This window comes from Callorhinus ursinus, unplaced genomic scaffold, assembly GCF_003265705.2.
Source record: "Callorhinus ursinus isolate GAN/ISIS: 27379988/994484 unplaced genomic scaffold, GSC_fseal_2.0 scaffold2, whole genome shotgun sequence".
NCBI classification, from domain to species: Eukaryota; Metazoa; Chordata; class Mammalia; order Carnivora; family Otariidae; genus Callorhinus; species Callorhinus ursinus.
The window spans coordinates 28,569,184-28,590,553 of record NW_027397064.1 but is presented as its reverse complement, the minus strand read 5'-3'; the positions used below and the strand labels follow the sequence as shown (position 1 = coordinate 28,590,553).

The following is a 21,370-nucleotide window of genomic DNA, read 5'->3' as shown; positions in this document are numbered from 1 at the left end:
CTGTGTTGAGTTTCACATTGGCTATAATTCTGTGTGTGAATTTACAAAAATACCATCCTGGATCTTGCAACAGGCATAGCCTAAGTGACCATCTGCTCTTACAAATAGTATGTTGATTTTCAAAAGTAATAAAATCTCAAATCTAGTGGAGAACCAATTGTTAACACTGATTGGGTGGGATACTCTAACAATATTTTAAAAGCCTCTATACAACTGTATATTATTTCTCTCCCTGTTCTCTTTTTTTGTATGTTGTCTCATAGTCTTTTCTCATTCTTGATTTCTTTCCTCTCTTTATTTTTCTCTGGCCTAGTATTTTGTTTTCATTTTAAAAAAATGGAAGTCATCTCCAAAATTTGCTTTAAATATAACATTTCTGGCTCTCAATGTTGAAGTGTATGGAAATTGTGGTTAAGGCAGATGGAAAGTAGTATGTTCTTATGAGAGGGAAGAAAAAAAGAAAAAACTGTAAGCAGTTTAACATCTTCCTGGCCAACTTGCACCAGACTGCAGAAATGGATTTTTTTTTTTTTTGGTACAAATCAAAAGCACAGAAATAACATTGAAAACTCTATAAATTTCACTCATTCATTTCCCATATATCTATTAATCATCTACTCTGTATCAAGCCCTGAGAATCTGGAAACCAGAGACATGGTACCAGTCCATCCTCAGGACCCTACTCTCTCAGACAGGAGGCAGCAAATCAACTTTTTATGACAATGCAACAAATGCTTAGTTTAGTAATTATTAGCAGAAAGTCCTCTGAATTTCCAACTCCTATTTATTTTGTACTAATAAGCCCTGAAATGCTCAATCATAGCTGACTCTCAACAAGTTTATTTTAGGATTAAACATTGCAGAGGGAGTTTTCTGACAAAGGCAATACATTTATGCTGTTTGTGGCTCTGGAGTTATCATCACAATGCATGAATTGACAAAATCCTGCCAGCCCCAAGAATATAACTGTAGCTGGAAGGGAAGCATCTCAGACCAAAAACAGTTTTGACCAACAGTGCACTCACACACGCGCGTGGTGGTAGGCGTGATTAGCTGCATGAGCAAACAGACCTTTGTGGCTACCTGGCAACCAGAAGTCACGATGATGGACAGTAAATGGAGCTCAGACAAATGCATGAGAGGTCCCTGGTACTAGTTTTCAAATGGAGCAGTTCCAGCTCAATTTTCTATCTCAGCATCTCAAGGGGAGATGCAGAGCATCCTCACCGATGTGCCTCCAGTCCATGAGGGGCTCCATATTTACCCAACAAGATGCAGAATGCAGAGGCAGGGGACCCACTGCTGATCCAGCTCCGTGTGCCAGCGACATTTACCCTGGCTTTCTAGTCTCTCCCACCCTGGAGATTTTACTGTTCAGTAGACTGAATCACAGCAACTCCACTGCCCTCTCCCTCTGCCAGAAGAGGGAGGGGAGCGCATCTCTGTAGGCCCCGCATCCCCTCTTTGTCACAGAGGCAGAGAACTTTACAATATTTATGGAGTTAAATTTTTAATTAGAAATAGGAATAATTCAGGGGCGCCTGGGTGGCTCAGTCGGTTAAGTGTCCGGCTCTTGATTTCGGCTCAGGTCATGATCTCAGGGTCGTGGGATGGAGCCCTGCACCCCCAGCTCCATGCTCAGCGGGGAGTCTGCTTCCCTCCCTCTCCCTCTGCCCTTTCCCTTGCTTGTGCTCTCTCTCTCTCTCAAATAAATAAAATAAATCTTTGAAAAAAATAGGAATAGTTCTATCTGTGGGAAGTTGGTGGCCAACCTTATAGTGGACTAAATGTGCTCCTACCTGATTTGGTTCCCATGAGGTTTGTGGAGAGCATCACATGAGTTTTTAAGTTATCTCAGTAATGCTGATTTATATGCCAAATTTGGAACCATTGACACACAGAAGATGTACACACACCCCTCCTGCGCCCCACTTCCCCAGGCAGGGAGTGAGCTAGTAGCCCTGGTCAAGAGTCCCCTGCTCTGCTTTCGTGGAATTCAGCCATCTTTAAAGTGGGCTCATGCAAACTGCTGCCAGGCTAAAAGTCACTTCCTGCAGTAAAGCCAGAGCCCTAGCCAGCCCGGGGAAAAAGACAATTCCTAGCACTTGGTAGTTAGGATGTTGCCTAAGGCTAAGGGCTAAGGATGTTAAGTATTACTGTTAAGCAATGTTAAATCTTCTGCCTCTGAAGAAAAATGACTTTATTTCTTGTCTCCTGAGGGTGGTGTTTTGGAAAGCAGAGCGCAGTTGTAATACAACCTCGCTAGCAAACACCAGCCTTTTACCAGGACCGATGTTTTACCATCCTGTCCAGCCCCCCATGTTGTCTGGTAGTAAACACAATGAAATGAGCATTCCCTTCTTCTTGCCCGACACAAATGATGACTCACTCAGTGAGTAGGGAAGTGGTCGTTTCCTAGGCTGCTGTAATGTGTGAACATCAGTGTATGTATTTTTGCAAGCAGCTGCTTCTTCACTTCAGCCTCCCAGCCCCGCTCTGTTTTTACAGGCCTCCTTGTGGTCAGTCCCTCCAGCAGAGAACACGCTACTCGCCCATCCCAAGCCTCCATTGTTCCCACCTGGCCCATCCCTGGCCCCATGGGATCCCATTAGTCCTTCTCTGCAGATGGTTCAGGGCATCGGCACATGATGTTGCTCTTCCGGGCTTGTAATCAAGTGTTGAGTCCTAAGGAGTGAGCAAAAACATCTCTTCTGTGGTCTTATGTGTGCAGGCGGTGAAAGGTTGCTGGAAAAACTCATAAAAATGCCTTCATTGGTTCCACTACAAACTGCACATTATGCAGCCCCAGCTGGGCCCCTGCTGCTGTCCAGAATTCCTTTTAGTCATGCTGTCGACTCCCTTGACTATCCCACAGTGGCCATTCCAACCCTGTTCTACTCCCGTTAAATTCTGTGAAGATGACTAAACCCCCCAAGTCCCATCTCTAGAGATGACCTCACTTCCTCTCCTTTATGACCTTGAGACACTCAACATGAGCTCCTCCACTTCTGCTCCCCACAATTCAGACTCGCTGTCCTCACTGACCACACTTCCTGAGGACAGACCACAAGGGCATGAACTTGGAGTCAGGCCATAATTACAGCCCCAGCTCTGTCACTCATCACCTGTGTGACCTGCTCCAGTCTCAGTTTTTGCATCTGCAAACGGGGATGGTCTTAGGGCCTCTGTGTGGGGCTGGTATTGAGTAGTAAGTACAGTAACATAAGCAAAACCCTTAGTGAAGAGCCTGCCTGACATATTTTAGGGATTTTTTTTTTCATAGTGTTATTAGCTCTTTTTAATGTTATCTCTGGGGAAGACGTGTTTCTTGAGTGAGTCAGTCCCATACAACAGAGCTCGTTCCTGCTTGCTTCTCGGAGATCCTGTGCCATCAACTACCCCTCTGTCGGCTGCATCTTGAAGTCCCTTGGCAGTTGCCTCCCCCCACCCACCACCTACACTGTAAATGCATAGGTTCAGGTGCACAGTTCTTTGAGAGCCCACAGCATGGACAAGGGGAGAGCCAACACCTGCATGGCGATACGCTGGGGGTATAACTGAGACTAAAGGATTAGCCAAGTCTGGGGAAGGACCAGTGGTCCAGATGGTCAAGAGCAAGAGGACATAGCAAACCAATATGATCTGAGTAACAAGTTGTACTAATGGACATGCTGGAAAACGGTAATTCCTGTGGATAGGGAGTTTCATATAAGGCTCAGGTGGCAGGACGACCCCATGCACTTGACTCCGGTCCATCAGAGAAAACAAAGACCTCCCCTCCACCCTCCTCCTTCCTCTAGGTCCCACATTTCCTACCTTAAGAAGAGCGGCTCATCCCTACCAGCTCTATTTCCACACCACCCACTGGCCTCTTGCCCCGGGCTTCTGACACTGCCACTTCCGGCTGATTCTGCCTCTATCCCCCTCGCCCCCTGACACCCACCGTGTAGATTCTCGCTGAGCAGCTGCCTTCATTCCCACAGATTCAGTTCTCACCACTCTGATGATAATTCCAAAATGAACCTGGCTAACCTTCCTACCTCACTCTTCCTGAGACCCCGGTTACAAACGCCTGCTTGACACCTCCATCCTTCTACCTCCAAGATAGTGCAGAGTTCCCATGGCATGTTTCTTTAGCTCCTCGTACTTTTAACTTCCATGACATTTGTTTGACACCAAAAAGTGCCACTGAAGTCCGCCTAGATTAGATTATGATGCTTTGCTGTCCCTTTCCACCCCTTTGGATTATAAATTCCTCAAAATAAGGGATATTGTTTTATATCCACCATGTTTTACACCCACCGCCAAGACCTAACACAGGACCATGTATATAACAGGTTTTTAATACATTGACATACGGATGAAAATAGATTTGTTTTTGTATAAGTAAGTGATGGGAAAGAATTTCTTCTGAATTTTCTTGACCATTTGTTTCAGGATGCTGTTTTCTAATATAACACTGATTTTTCATGAGAATATCTCTTTTCCCTGGAATCTGTAGAAGTCAAGACTTCTAAAGAGTCAACTCTAAATGAGCATTTAATATGTGCCAGGCACTCTTCTAAATGCTTTATGTCTACTGACTTACACAATGTTCACAGCAACCCTGTGACTCCAAAGCAACCCTATTATTATCCCCATTTCATAGGCAAGAGCACAAGTACAGTGGCCCAAGTTCAAGAGCTAGAGATGGCAGAGGTGGGATTTGAACCCAAGCAGTCTGGCTACAAGTTTGTACATTTAGCCTCTGGAACTAAGGTTATCCAGCTCAGAATCAGAACCAAACTCTGTGGGGGTGCATCGCTGGCTCAGTCAATAGAACACGCAACTCTTGATCTTGGGGTTGTAAGTTCAAACCCCACATCTGGTATAGAGATTACTTAAAAATAAAATCTTAAAAAAAAAAAAAGAACATCCTCGTTCTGTAGAAATACATACTGGACTGACATATTTAAAGGTAAAGAGTCATGATACATGCACCCTAACCCAAATTAGTTAAAAAATATGAAGTTTACAAAAAAAAAAGAATCAAACTGTCATTATCACACTCCCTTGTATCATTTGCTCACATTCTTGTCTTTCTCCCTCAACTGTAAGTACCTTTGAGGACAGGGACTATGTCTTATTCATCTTTGTATATGACATAGAACATTACTAATATACAGGTTAGGTAATGCCTTTCAACCATCTCTGTAATGCTGTCACAAAATCAATTCTTTTCCCATCCCTTTGGGTCCTTCCCTTGAAATATGAACAATTTAATGCATAATTGCTAGATGAACATTAAGCAATATACTTTGTCTACCAAAAAGAGAATCCTGTTTTGTTAGAACATTCCCAAGAGTTGAAAAAGCAGTATCTGCAAACTGGTACTTTGGTTCTTTAAGATTAAGAATAATGTCTACCCAGAAGGAAAAAAAAATTATAAGACATTTTCCGGTAGAAAGCTGCGTGAGCATTCCCGAGGACAGAGAGACTCCCTTTCCTGAGATTGATGCAGGACAGAGGCCTGCTCAGGCTGTACTTGGCTCCCAGTCCTGATGTTGCTCTAACCCACATTACATAAATTACTTGAGAGGGAGAAAAATGTGTCTCCGATCGTCTCAAGCAGCTTTAACTTGGCTGTGTAATGAGAAGCAACATACTAGAACTGATTTCGGGTAGAAAGAGCAACTTTAGAAGGAGCAAACAGCTTATGCTTGCTTCCTAGGAACCCAAAATAAACTTGCTTCCTAAGTGTGTTCCCAGTGTTTTCGTGTTGGGTAGGATTGTGTTCAGATCAGAAGAACATGCCATAAGAACATACTTCCGCTTTAACATTTCAGTTGGTTCATTTTGTCGGTTTCAGCTTTCTTGTCTGCATATGCTTTTGCCCACCCAGTAAGACTGAATCACAAGCACGCAGCTAATTTTGAAGCTTGCGACCTGCACCCCACCTACTACATTGTATTATCCCTGACAGCATTTTATCTGGGCCTCCTCTATGCCCTCGACTGTCATTTACCTGACTTCTTGAAGACCTTCTCCCTCCCTGATTGCTCTGGTTCTCTTCGAGGGAGCTTCTGCTCTGCTCACAGCTATTCAGTGTTCCTTTGCCAACCTTGCATTGTTTTATAGCACTTGCCAAGCAGATGGCAGTGACATTCGAGTCCTGCAAAGATTTCCACCAATGCCATGGGACTGGTCTTTGCTGAAGCTAAGCTAGGGATTGAGTGAGTGCAATGAAAATGTGAGCGATCGGCACATTAGGTGTATATGTGTGTGAGCGCGTGTCCGCTGTGGGTGGGGCTTCAGCCATCTGGGCCTGTGGAGGTGGACAAAGTCTCCATGCTGCCTAATTGAGTACTTTTCTCTGCCACAGAGCCAGTTTGTCAAATAAGAGGCTTCATGAGCATATATGCATTGCTCCCAGCCGGCATGGCAGCAATCAGATGTCCAGCCCTGGGCGGCGTAGGGGGGGAGCCATTCCAGGGACTCCTCCGCAAGGCACTAGACAGGGGCCTGGTGCACAGCATCTAGATCCAGCTAATCATGGCCCGTCTTTCTGACACCTTCCTGGTGGCACGACTTTATCTGAACTGACTTTCTGTGCGTGAAAGGCCACCTTTTAGTGCTCAAGTCTGTGATCACTGCCCTGACTTTGGAGGGAAGCTACAATGAGCTAAAGAACCTGTCCAGATCGTATCTCTTGCACCTGCATATGACAGAACATAATGCCTTTTGAAAATCGGGGAAGGTGCTGTTACCCCACCAGATTCCATCCCCTCGCCTCTGGCTCCTTTTGCCGAAAATCTAGTCTCTGCTTGTCCTGCTATGCTGAGTCAGCTACCTGTTTGGCTCCTTGGACACCACCTCGCTCCATGCAGGGGACAAAATGAGGAATTAGTAGCAATTTAGTTCTTTGTGAGATGAAGATATCTCCATTGTCAACTCAAACTTCCTGAAAAATGCAAAAAACCCTAGCCTGTAAGACCGCCTCAAGATGCCAAACAGCTGAGATCAGGGGGTTAATGCTACTGCCATATCATTTTTATGTCACTTCGTTTCTCCAATAAAAGTCCATTTTAATCAAACTTTTCATCATTTCCTCATAGCCAATATATCCTTGATGCCAGTTAGAATATTTAATATTAATTATTCAGTGGAGGGCCTCCATTATGAATTTAGTTAGACGATTAGTGATTTAAAACACGTTAAGGCCCATTACGGTATTGATGTCCCCAAAATAGTTTTCACTGAATCTTGATGGACCACATATATTAAATTCCACAGATCTTTCCTTTTCCCTCCTTGTCCCTAGAAAATTCTAACCTATGACATGTCTGTTCGTTCAATACTCCTTTTAGACGAGAAGGGTGTGCCTGCTATTTCGGCGGCGCCAACTCTGATATTACCTTGAACTTGAAACATGTTAAGCTTGGTAAACAGACTTCCCTGTTTTCCCTCCTACACCTATTGGAGTTTTAGCATTTATTCCCCACTTTTCCAGCCAAAAGAAAAGAAAAAGTTTATTTTGCACCTAGGTAGCTGCTCCATGGAGAGGGTTGCTCTCTGTAATTTCTCATAGTCTTTGGTTATTCTTGATGTTTTCCTATTGTATTGTCACCACCATCTGCCACCAGAAGCTTGGATGGCCCTGGATGACCGTGGTAAGTTTCCTGAGCCTGCTGAAGGGCTTTGCATGATGCTCTCACTCTGCACCTGCCTCCCTCTGTCCTTTGCAGCTCTCCAGCCATTTGCTGCCATCCCCTGGCCCAAGTTCCTCAGTTTGTCCTGGTGTCAACCTACCGCAGGCAGAGATGCTCTGAATAAACCAAGTGTATTAATTCGTTACCATATCCGGTTTGTATGTGTGTGTGAGGGCCATCTTTTATGGTTCTTTAAAATGATACCACATCACTCAACCCTGCAGGCATTTTGGATAAAAAGCAAGTGCCTCCCCAAAGGCATGAACACATGAAGTCTTCAGCAGGCATAAATAAGAGTAAAATCACTAGGCTTAGTTTCCATTTTTATTCACCAAAATCTGCCTGCAGATGGTTTCAAAGATGCCATACTTACTCCTAAGCTAGCCAATTGTGTTTGAAAAGGAAATCAAACCAAGAACAATGAAGGCGAAGGCAGACGGGGAATGATGTAAGTGTGTGCAACGCCTACCATGCGCCATGTACATTCTGTGGGTTGTCTCACTTTCTACTCACCATCCAACTGGGTAGGAGTCATTAGGATGCTCATTTTGGAAAAGGAAAAAAATCCATCCTTGAAGTGGCAAGATCAGATTCAGAATTCAAGCTCAGTTCTTTCTGGTTTTCAAGATCTTCTTTCTTTCCCTTTACCTGACCACTAACACTGACAAATTAGGGAGAGGGTGGAATACAGCAGCTTTTCTCTCGAGTAACGTGAGTTCATGGGAAGGAAAATAACTGGGGCCATATTAGAAATGCATTCATTGTTTCTTAGGGCTCCAAAGAACATGGGAAATGTTGAAACCTGCAGGTGGTGAAAAAGTAATAAAATACAATAAGACAAATAATAGGGAATTTATGGGAAAAAAGAAAATTGCTTTTGAAGCATATCGTTTTTCGTCTTTTATCACCGTTTTCCCTGAGTAAAAACAAGATAGCCACATTTTCCTTATGGCAGTTATTCTGTTCCTATCAGGAGCATAAATAAGGATGCAAATGGCTCCACCTAGGGCTGCACAGGCACAGAGGCTGAGTACCCCAAGTGCAAGGACCCGGGCAGCACTCTGCACTGCCCTTCCGCAGAAGCACTTGTAATGGGGCATCAGGGAGGAACCAACGCTTGCTAAGCATTTATTGTGCTCTAAGAACTCTGGTGGGTACTTCAAATCTAACCTCATTTATTTCTAGCAACAATCCTGAAATAAGTATTATTATCCCAATTGATAGATGAAGAAACTGAGGCTCGAGATCCAAAGTGATAGGGTCAGGGTTGCACATAGAATAAATGGCAGGCTTTGGATGTGGTCTAGCTCTTTCTACCTCTGAAACCTCTAGAATCTTTACAAATCAAGTTGTCTTGTGCTAGGCTGGCTGAAAACAAGTAGGAGAAAAGCATTCAATGACCGTCCCTTATTGAGGCAGCCCTCACCGTGCTGACCCCATCCTAAATCACTGCTGTGTGTACTCTAAGACGTGAAAATGAACAAAACCCTAACAGGCATTCAGAATTACTGAGAACAGCAACCATGAGCCGCCGAGCTCCCCTTAGCATATATAAACACCCACCTCCTTCCAGCTAAAAAAAATCTTTTAAAAAATGCTCTTTGTTAAAGAAAACCTCTCTGTTATGCTCGTGTTTAAAAAATATACCAATTGGTTCCACTTGAGCAATTTTCACAGCCAGGAAAGTATTGTTGCTTCTTTCACGGTATCGGCCTGGCAGCTCCTCAGGGGACATGGCTGCGATGTAAATGCCAGATAGGGATGGCATCAATTGACTGTATTGCTTCAAGTCCAGAGAAGAGAGCTTTGGCAGTCAGTTACCACGGAGGTGCCACACGAGCCCATCTGTGCCCTGGATTTCATGTGACACAGGCCCCCTAACCTCAGTCATTGTGCCAGGAAACACCTTGGTCCAGCTCCATTATTTCTAGCAAAGGCAAACATTTGCAATACAAATGTGGAAAGGGTTGGTACAAAAAGAGCAGCATCCAGAATGTGTTCTTGCTTAGATTCCAAGTCTTCAGTTAGGCCTAGATAGAAGTGGTTCAGACTTGTCCCAGTAGAGGGTTGTCCCACTCAACAATCAGCAAAACTGCCCCTTGTGGTTGAACATGGAGTGACATGTCAAATAAGTAGGAACCTGGCAAGTCTCCCTGGCAGCTCTCCACCGACAGTACGCTCTAGGGGGCATGAGAAGTCGCCTTTGAACCTCGCCATTGCTTGAAAGTGAAGACAGGGTGGTGACTGCTCAGATAAGGTTTCTGCCCACTAATTGCTTGCATGTAGCTGAGGCAAATGCACACCCATTTCCAGAAATGATAGTGTCTGACAGCCTGGGTTTTACAAGGTACCGGAAAGAGCTGTAATCGTTGCGGGAGAGGTTTAAGATGGAAAATAAGCACGTTGAGCTATTTTAAGAAGGAGCTTGCCACAGTGAAGTTTTTCTTCTGGAAACAGTCCTATAAAATCAGGATCGGAGTTTGTGCTTGCTTGATCACTTTCCACTGATAGGTTGGTGCCTTTGACAATTTATGCTAAATGGTCTAAACTGTGTGACACCCTTTTACATTTTTTTCCTAACTTCCAGAATCAGGTCCATATATAAGCCAGGGCTTCTAGCCAATATTCTATGAGTAGTTTCCAGATGTGCCACATGTAATATGGCCAAGATAATGGGAGGACAGCTTTCTGTGGATTGGTTATAGACAAGTCACTCACGTTATCACCTTGTCAATAGCTTGAATTCCATAGTTTGTCCTTTTTCTGGTCACTTCCTCCATATCTGATTTTTTAAAAACCCAGTTTAGTCCTGAATTGTTCAGAGATAACTGTGCAATTTTATTAGCCTAAACAGATGAGCTTAAAAAGTCATCTATGCTTACTTATTTCTTCACTCAACACCTATTTGCTGCCTACCTACTAAGTACAATACACTCCATAGGCCTTGAAGATATAATAAGAAGCCCACAAGACACGTCCCCGGACTAGGAAGCTTGTAACCAAGTGGAAAAGATAATAATTGTACAGTCACTAAAGAAACATAAAATTTCAACTCTGCCCCTTATGAAAAACAAGAGATACGTGATTCCAGAAAATATGGGAAATTGGACTGAATCAAGGGAGGAAGTGACACTTGAGCTGTGACCTGAAGGAGGTTAGAGAGAAGACATAAGGAACATTCCAAGCAGGGAAAACAACATGTGCAAAGGCCTTGTGGTAGGAGAGAGCACAGTGAACTGGGAGACTGAAAAAAGGCTGGGAAGGAGATTGCAAGAGCCAAGCAGGAGAGGCAGGTAAAAGTCAGACCATGAGTGGTTAAGTATATCTATAGTCATCCAAACACTCATTAGAAACCATTTATGGGTTTTAAGCAGGAGGAAGACAAATATTTGTGTTTCAAACTTTTTTTTTTTTTTAAGCTGCAGGGCGAAGAATAGATTGGAGGGAGGTAGGATGCAAACCAGTTCAAAGGCTATTGCTGTAGCTCAGGCGGGAGATGGTGGGGCATCCAGGGGGTGGTGGTGCTGATAGCGGAGATGGGAGGAGAGGGTGGGAAGAACTGACAGAATGTTCTGATGGATTGCATGTGGAGGTGTGGGGGATAAGTAAAGCCAGGTGTTGAGAACGAATCCCCACAGAACGGCATGGGTGGTGGTACCACTCTCCAAGAGAGGAAGTACTGGGAGAGGACCAGGTTTGGGGGGGGTGGGAGCAGATCATGAGTGTGAGTTGAGACGTGCTAGATTTGAAGTGCCTTTTAGACTTCCAGAAGGAGATCCGGAAATGGACAGCAGAGATAGCTCAACAAGGAAGGGAAGTGTGGTGACTAATCCGGGACATTAGACCAATGTGTGCCCTTGAGCACAGAAGACCCCAGGGCATATCAAGGGTGATGATGTCATGAAGCGCAGAGTCTCCTACTCACAAAGTACAAAAAGAAACAGGTGGACGGTGCAAATTGCGTAGGCCTGGCCTCCAGTCTGTGGTTGTAACATGTCTTCCCTGCTTATATGGACAGCAAAGGCTTATCTATCACTGTCTGTGTAATTTCATTCTGGAAATTATATTTTTCTCAAGTAGTAAGCGTTGGTGACTTAATGCCATCTGGTATTCTGTGACTTAGCATAGCTCTGACCCCATGAAGCGTAAGCATAAAGATAACAAGAAACAGCAGAAATCATTTTGGTGACTGCGCTGTCCTTAAAAGACAGAATATTCTTGTTCTTCAGAAATATGCACTGAAATATTTAGGGATAAAAAGATACAAGTCTCCAATTTACTCTTAAATGGTTCCAGAAATAATATGTATATATAATAATATGTGTGTGTGTACATGTTTTTAAATATGGAGAGAAAGAGGGCGCGTGGAGGGGAAGGGAACAGACCGGAAGAAAAGAGAATGAATGAAAAAGTAAATGGGGCAAATGTGAAGATGTCGTAAATCTGGAGAAAGGATACAGGGAGTCCCTTTTACTATTGTTGCAGCAGCAAGAGCAACAATACAAGGAATGGTGGAAGTTTACATAATTTTCTAGTGCCAACTCAAAAGTAAAAAATGTCCTCATTCTAAAGTCTGAGGCTGGGTTTGCCCCAAAAGCAGACCCTGAGACAGAGATTTGAGAGCAAGTGATTTTATCTGGGAGCGATCCCAGGAAGTATTGGAAGGAGAGTGAGGAAGAACAGGGAAGGAGGCCAGTCTATACTGCCTTCATGAGCAGGTTACCGCGGCAGGCAGTGGGGATCAGTTCTGCTCGGGCCCTTTGGAAATAGTACCGCATGCATTCACACCTTGTGCCACCCGAGAGCAAGGATGTTGCAGAATTTATCTTGCGAGTCCTATCTGTCCTTGGCTAAGGATTGCTCCTGAAGGAGCCAGCTTCCCAGCACTTCTGCCTATCTAGAGCACTGGTACCAGGAAGCCTCAAGCCAAGAAGCACAGATATGTGGAGTCAGTTCTGCAGTGGACCGGAAGTGGGGAGAGCCGGGTGGGACCGAGCCGCGCTGCTACAGCGAGTGAGCCGGAAGTCCCAGGGTCAAAGTCAATCAGTCCTGACATCCTTTCACAAGAGGAAAAAAGATGGTTATTAAGTAGCTCCAGACAGTCTTGATGCATTCATTTTATTTTTGAAGGAGGTGTTGTACGAATTGGTCATGTCTTCTATGGAACACAGTGAATAATGATAGAATTGACAGAGCTGCCCCAGAGCGGAACCTCAGAAGAATGTATTTCCGGTTTCTCTGTTTCACTCAAATATACAATTCATCAAAATGACGGAAAGTCTTTGATGAGTTCATTTTCTCTCGAGTCCATGTTCAGAACCTCACTGAAATACGGCCGCCCTTCTGAGAATGTCAGAATATGAAAGCCTCAGGAAAATGGGAATTGGGTACTTAGGTGCCCAACTCAAGCATGCCCATTATTGCATGATGCCAATTTGAGGATCTGCAGTGACTTGACTTATGATCATGGCTATAAACACATACTTAGTCAGGTCTGCATGGATTTCAAGAGGCCACCTTTGTTCCAATTAAGAATAGCAAGAACTTAGCCAAATGCAAGGACTAGTCATGGAGCTCTAGTCATACTGCACCTGTGGTCTCGCCTTAGTAAGAGACTTTATGTGGATATCAGTGTTGTATCCAGGAAGCCTATACAACTGGATCAGTCACATCCAGTCAATTAAGATGCTTAAGCTTGTCTTCCTGAGAAACAAATGTATAGGTTATAAATCAAGCAGGCTACAGGATAAATTCCTAACATGTAATTATTAGAACAAAGAGTGAATATTTTTAAAGTTCTTGATATATATTGCCAGAGTGACCTCTAAGAAGGGTGTCCCAACTTACACCTCCACCAGCAGCGAATATAAAATACTTCTTTAACTTGCGTCAGCGTAATCAATTAAGAACTACCAATTATGATCACAAACTGTTTCAATTTGTAATTCCTTTACTTGTAATCAAGTTGAGTGTTCCTCACATATTTATTGGAATTGGTATTTTTTTTCAGTCTATGGTAGCTCATCTGTTTTCATATCATTTTTGTCTAGGTGTTTAATACTTCTTGATTTGCTGGAGTTCTTCATATACTAAGGACATTAACACTTTGTCATATGTTAATATTATTTTAATTTAACTTTAAATTATACTTATGGTAAATAGAAGTTTATAATTTTTATAAGTTAAATCTTCAATCTTTTGGCTTATTATTTGTTCTTTGCTTTTATATGTAAAAAGTTGTCTTCCATCGTGAGACCAGAAACATTTGCCTATTTTTCTTCTAGTTATGATTTAACTTATTTCTTAATTATTTATTCTACTGAAGGAATACTTTAAACGCACATGTCACCCTAAGCAGTAATGTGCTTTCATAACATAGTTTCAAGCAGTATTAACTGTGATATGGTTGTAATCATAAAAAATACATGGTGGTCTAGATACCCATGTTAAGTGGCTTTATACAGATAATGTGGAATATATCCATGCAGTTTACTGACATGCATCAACTAGCCAATTTTTTTTTCCTTGCTTTCACTGCAGTTGTGTATTGTGTCAGAATACACCAGGTCTTCAGTGTCCTGGGAGTAGTCAGAATCACCCAGATGGGCTTCTTTCTTAAAGTGGCACTTCCTCTTGCAAAATATGTACTCCTCTCTTTGACCCTCTGCCAGCTGAGGTGACCCTCTGTGGCATGAACATAGTGTGATGGTTGAGCTGACACACACGTCCTGCATCCCTTGGAACATGCGTGCCTCTGTTCTTCAGATCTGCTTGACAAGAACTCCAAGTGTGCTCCCCAAAGACAGTATTTATATCATTGGAAGTTTCTCTTTGAATTTCTGTGAGAAAGATGCAGATCTACTGGCAAGAGACTTAGCTTGAGATAGCACATGTGTCACTTTGGCGAAACCCAAAGGAACCATGAGAAGGGTCTTGATCTGGCATATTTAAATTGTCCACTGGTTGGTTTCAGGGGACCCTCAAACTCCCTGAAGTGACGTGCCAACTTTTTAATGAATAAGATTTCATTCATATTTCTGAGGGAAGGGGTGAATGAGAAAAGTTTTACGACTCAATAAGTTTAAAATTTACTGAATGCAAGGGATTTGCTATAAACTCTTCTTAAAGGGGTCATTCTAAAAAATCCTCCCCTTACAATTTCAATGTGGCCAGCATTTTTCTTTCAATAAAATAATAATGTCTTCATAGAGAATATTACATTTGTAAAATTCATGAGAAAAAATACCCAAACAGTAGCTTACTGTGTTGAAGGGTGTCTTCAATATCAGAGTGAATATCATAGTTCTAGCAAGAAAACTTATTTTGGTCTCCTTTCAGCCCCCACAGCATAATGTGTATATATATTTCTATTTTGAACCCTGCCTTTTGTGTGCTTTTAGAAAGGACAAAACATTCCCAGCATATAAATCCCAGAAAATGGGATGGATGGCATCAAACTTTTAACTAGGAGCCCCTGTTTCCCTCCTCCCCATCACACCCACCAGCAACATGAAACACAGGCCCAGCTCACCAGTGCTACCTAAGGAGGGATTTACACATCCTATCTTCCCAGCATTTGAAAGGTAACATTCTGTTTCATCCCCTGAGAGTAGAGAGGAGAGGAAACGCTATGAGAAGGAACAACAGCAACCTTCTTTGGAACACAAAATACTACGTTATGTCAATCCCACTATAAATGACAGCAGCATAAAACCACAGGAAACCCCAAAAAAGTAAAATACTAACACGAAACCATAGCCACCCCACCAGGTATAATTTAGATAAAGAATCTGGTTAACGTCTGTAGGATGTTGTAATATAGTTGTTCATGAACCACCAGCAACAGTTTATACTGGAAAAGAATAGAGACATTAGTTGCTAGTAGATGACAAATATCCTTTATTCATTCTTATATTTAAAAGCCGAATGTCCTCAAATAAAATACCAATCAATGGCTAAAAATTTAAGGGCTGCTGTATCTTTGTCTCGTAATATAGATTTGTGGCCTAATCTAGACTTTTCTTGACCTTTTTGTCTAATGGTGGGATATAAATAAGAGAAAGATGGTTGCCTAAAACATCCTCTGCATGTGAATGTTTTTTACATATGAGTAATTTCAGGCGGCTAAAGATGGAATGAGCTAACCTGAAAGTAACAAACTGTTCACTGTCTCAGCCAAATTAGGCTTCATGCTGAAAGGCATTCCTTAAGAAGTCAAGAAGGCCAGGGGTCAAGCCATCAGGCCGGGGAGTACAGCTGTCAAACCACCTTTTGCAGTCTCCATGGGAGCAACCAAAGAAAACCCAGCAAAGAAAATTTCTCAAAAAATCAACAGCAAGAGTAAAGCAAAAATAACGAGATGTCCCAGAAGACTCTATTGGTATTATGAAGAAGGCTAGAGCAGGGCTAACAGGGTTTGGATTTTATCAACCTTGCTAATAAAAGTCACTTGGCTCTCCATCGAGAAGAGCAGTTGGTACAATATGGAAAGGTTTTAAAGACCATTAATTTCTTGAAATGAAACAGCTGGCCTTATTGGCTATTAAATAATAAGCCAGATTCTCCCCAGTGCCTAAGTCACTTTCTAGTAGTAAATTAGTCATTTAGGGAGGCACATTAACTCTTTAAGAAGATTAGAGTCCGATTTAGTGCACTTTATGTGTAGGAGGAAAATTGTAGGGAATCTGGCTGAAGCTGAGCAAAGAAAAGATGGAGACAAGATGGAATCTGATGGAAGGAAGCAAACCTGTGACTTGTGTTCCCGTGACCGCTGAGATGAGCGTGGGAAATTTGAGGAGTTGAGTTGTTGAGGAGCATTTAATCTAGTGTTCTGAGGTTGGATGAGATTGTGACAGTAGAGAGAGTTGACACTTCACTCATTCATTCATTCATTCACTCAGTCAGTCATTCAGTCAACTCTTAGTTGGACAATACTGTGTAGTGGGCACTGAGGAGATATTCTTCATTGAAACACAGTCCTTGTCTCCAGGGCTCTGGTGGCTTAGGTGGGGAGTGGAAGACAGACAAAGGGAGATTGCAGTAGAGTATATCAAATGCTAAAATTGTATTTAGCATTGAATTTGAGGGGAGGAAGTGGCAAGACACGTAGTTAGGAGCACCTTGTACAACACGCTAAGATGGTTGACTCTACCCAGAAACCCTCTGGCCTTTGAAGCCTTTTACACAAGGGAATGGTTTGATCAGATTTGTGTTTTAGAAAAAGCCCCTTGATAATTTCATGGAAAATAAATTGGAAGGGCAAGACTGGAATAAGACAAGACAATGCGAAGCTGTTGATATATTCCCTATGAGGAACGCTAAGTGCCTGAAACGAGGCTATAACAGTGGGGAATGCCAGCAAGAGAAGAAGGGCATGTGCTTTTAAGGAGATGACTTGACATGACTTGATGGCTGAATAGATATGGTCATTGAGGGACAGGCTGGTGACAAAGGTGACTCTCAAGTCCCGGGCTTGGGCAGTTGGGTGGAGGGAAGTGCCATTCTCCTCAGCAAGTAAGGACAATGGGATGCAAGGTTTGGCGGAAAGGCAGTGACGGTTCTGGTCCCTAGGAGGATGGTGAGCTGGCAGAGAAGCAGAAGAAGTTCTCCATGGGAGTCACCTAAAGAGATTTGAAAAGTACATGCTAAAAGGAAACTGTGACTTATAAAACTGCATAATTCCTCAAGTTTAAACTGAATTGCTTAAGGGTATTTTGGTTGGTTTTTCTGCCACAGGAAGGGATTTCAAAGATGCAGATGTCTCCAAACTGTGGCTGTATCATTGCTCACCGTTCATAGTGTTCAAGTGATTGGAAAGTGACAAATAGGAAATAATCATCTTTGGAAAAGCCACCTTTTTTTTAGCTCAGCACATCAATGGTTAATAAACATCGATATGAATATTGGGAAATTTATACTCTATGTAGAAAGTAGAAAATTGCACAGGTTGCAGACTAGGCAAATTAACAGTTCTTTCTCTGTCAGCACTTAAAATCTGTTCTGTGGTTTCTCTCTATGGTATGGGGTGAAAGGTGCCAACAAATTGGTTTAGATGATGTAAGTATCTGAAAATATGGAAGAAATTATATATTGGGGAAAAAGAGGGAAATTCTTATATATTAAAAGGTGTTGACAACTTCACCACAGAACAGCAAAAAAAAAAAGTCCTTTAAGATAAAGCATTATTTCTGAATTTCAGTCACCACAGTTACAATGTTATACTCTGTGCGGCAAAAGTCATTTTTAGAAAGAAAGTTGACATCAAAGTCTACTAAACCAATAACCCTTGTGGCAACTTCATGATGAGAACCTCATTCTTTAGGAATGTGCAAAGCATAAAATGAAAAGGGTACAGAGTTCATAGATTGCCTAACAAGAACGTAGCAGAAGCAGACGACAAACAGGACTATACATGGCACTCTTTGTAAATCAAGGTATCACTCTGGTGCTAGTTGTATCACAGTTCCAGGAAGAGGTGCCCAGGTACATGGCCCCCAACTACACTGTCAACGTTCCATGTGAGCATGGATTTTCATTGGTCTTTGCACACTCCAGCTAGAGCAGACAGTTGCTGCTCTAGAAGAATCCCCCCAAAAAGATCAACAGTACTCCTTTGTGCCACCTGTTTTACTCAGAGACCCACCAGTCATTCCTGGTAGTAAAGCCGCCCCCTCCATGTTCTAGCATGTACTGAAATCCATAAAACCCACTGACGGAATGCTCTAATTTGGTGCAACGTCACATCCTTTCAGCATGTGTTCTGAAGCTTTAGCAGGACACAAAGCCTTTCCCTTCACAAGTACATGAATGAGTTTAAAAATGGGATTCCTGGGCTGAAATGTATAGGATAATACCCTATTTTTTCTGTGTTGATGAGGAGAGCGAGCTAGAAAGTAGAGAACCATCAACACCTAAAGGAGCTGTAAGGGGACAGAAGCCCCTGAGGAGTGAGAGAGAGAGATGCCATACCGAAGGTAGCATTTACAGACTTAAAAATAGAGCCTGTGGCTTCATCTACTGCCCAAAGAAAGTTTGTGCCCTCTGTCAGTGGCCCATCTCACAAGAAACATTATGGTAAGAGGAAAAGCCACTGGCCGCCGCCTTAACTGTTTGTTGGCTCTAGCAAGAACAAGGCACGTTCCACATCAGGACACATTTTTGAGTATCCTGTTTGCTGTTTCAAAACCAAATAAACACAAAAAAATGTCAAGTTGGGGCCAGGAAAAGCAAATGTTTGAGAAAAATGGTTTTCAGACTTGTAGGCTTGTGATGTGGCAGGGAAATGGGAAAAGACTGTAAATAGGTACGAGGCCAGAGGATTTGATATACAGTGGGTGATGGGTGAATTTTTAAAGGAGAAAGCAAATGCAAGCCGATTTTAATTTAAATTCCATCTGGGCCAAATTGCATGTGTGTGTATACACAGACAAACACACACATATGGGGAATATATATATGTATACATATAGGAGGGGTAATATATATGGGAGAACAAAGAATAACAGTAAAGTAGGTAACATATATTTAAATATTTCACAAGGACAGCTTAAAGATAAATAACGTTTGCCAAGTTTTTTTCTTCCCCTCAGATCAGAAATACTATGGAAATAAATATATCTTTTGATGGGATCTTTAATATATCTTAAGTGTCTCCAAGAGTCCCAAGAGCTGCCCGAAGAGTTTCCTACAGACTTTTTTCCTCTCACTTTCCTCTTCTTACCTTGACATGTATTAGAGCAAATAAACTTCCGTATGTTGATTGACTATAGATGAATGCCAAATAATAATATGTTAGGTAGAGTTTCATCCGTACATGTCATTTAAAGCAAGAGTTTTAAATCCCTTGTCGACTCTATAGCATGTGCATTCAAAGACCAAAATCCCCCCAGAAAGCAAGACGGTCCCCTGGCACATGTCTGTGTCATGTAAGAAGGTAGGACAGACACTCCATGACCCTTACAATCACTTTGGCCCTGGTACAGAAAGCTGTAGTCCAAGTATCAGCAAAGTAGCTAAAGCCAATGAAGATGTGCCTACTCTAAAACATAAAGCATATAGCCTTAGAGCGTGGGTCAAATCCTATAAACCAGGATCATAAGAACGGATGATAAAAGTAGAATAAGAAAAAAAAGTATTGACATGGTGATGTCAAATGGAGTGGCCAAAAGTCCACGTTTCAAGCGGATCCCATCAACCTCCGGATTTTACTGTTATATGACAATTGCATAATTTAACTTTGTAGTTAAGTCCAAATCTGTGCCATTTGACGTGGATTCTTGCATCGAAGTAGCCCATCAAATTATCTTTTTATTTATTTTTTTAAAGATTTTATTCACTTGTCAGAGAGAGAGAGCACAGGGCAGCTGCCGGCAGAGGGAGAGGCAGGCTCTCCGCCGAGCGGGGACCCCGATGTGGGGCTCGATCCCAGGACCCCGGGATCATGACCTGAGCCGAAGGCAGATGCTTAACTAACTGAGCCACCCAGGTGTTCCAAATTATCTTTTTTTTTTAATGCTTTTTTAGCTCATCTCCCCAACTAGAAAGTATGAGATTTTTGAAGGTAAGGACTGTCCTAAACTTTTCTATATGCTCTGCAGTACCAGCTAGACGGTAGATAGGTGGTAAATATTTGTTTTTTACAACTGATTATAATAAGCTATGCTCTAATAAAGTTCATCTGCTGTAAAGTACAAATGAACAACTAAGTAAATCAGTAAAGTGTAAAAAAATAAATATTTTCATACAAAAAATCAGATTTTTGAATCTGCAAGAAAATATATTTCTCTTTCCCTAGCATTCCAGTTGTTTATTTTTGCAGGCCCTGAATTCTTTGTTCAAAACAGTGAGAGCTGTTATTCTTATACCCAGTTGTTCAGAGCCTACATTTTGGGGATAAAAATGTGGTTTCGGGGGAAAGGGGTGGCTGAGAAAAATGTCAAAGTCAAGGAATTAGAAAAATCTGAGTGACCCACGTAAGGGAGAAAAAAGCCACTGTGGCTTGGTCGGGTTCTCCTGACCTCTCTTGTCCTCCCTGGGGGTGAGGGCTCCCTTGAGACCCTGAGGTGCCTTTGCCTTCTTGTTTTGTAAATTCCAGCCCACAAGCTGAAGGGACAGTTATGGAGCAGCCACACCAGAGGCCCCCAGGCTGTCAGGCACTTTCTGTGAATGGATGACAGTTTGCGTTTCACTCCCCAGCAGAGGTGGTATCCAGCCAGCGCTACTTCAAACCAATTCGGCAAATCATATTTTGGGCTGAAAATTGGTTTACTGCACCCGCTGCATCTTGGAGGCCAAACCGCCCTGGTTGAGAGTGGGGTTTTTGCCGAGGTGGGACAGCTCCAGAATGATTCTTTTTCCTTCAATTGAAGTGACAGCATATTCTTTCACAGATTAATTTTAAATTACCCATGTTTATATCCTTTAATCAAGATGATAAAAACAGCACAAATAATTTTCCACACTATTCTTTTATTTATTTATTTATTTATTTTTGAGACTAAAAATAGCTGATTGGCTCTTGACATTTACTGCCTTGCAGAGCAGAAGTTTTACTCACGGCACACGAGCTTGGACTATTAACCATTGAGTCTTAATTATTTTTCACCTTGCTTTTGTCTCATATTAAAATAAATGAGGAATAAAGCTTAAATCATGGTTCCACCAAGATTCCTTCTGCGAACATA

General features: G+C 42.4%; 1 protein-coding gene across 6 annotated transcripts in view; it reads left to right on the top strand.

The window, feature by feature from the left end:
• Positions 1 to 21,370, top strand: part of PARD3B (par-3 family cell polarity regulator beta) — a 1,017,627-nt gene that overhangs the window by 963,830 nt on the left and 32,427 nt on the right. The window lies entirely within an intron of this gene.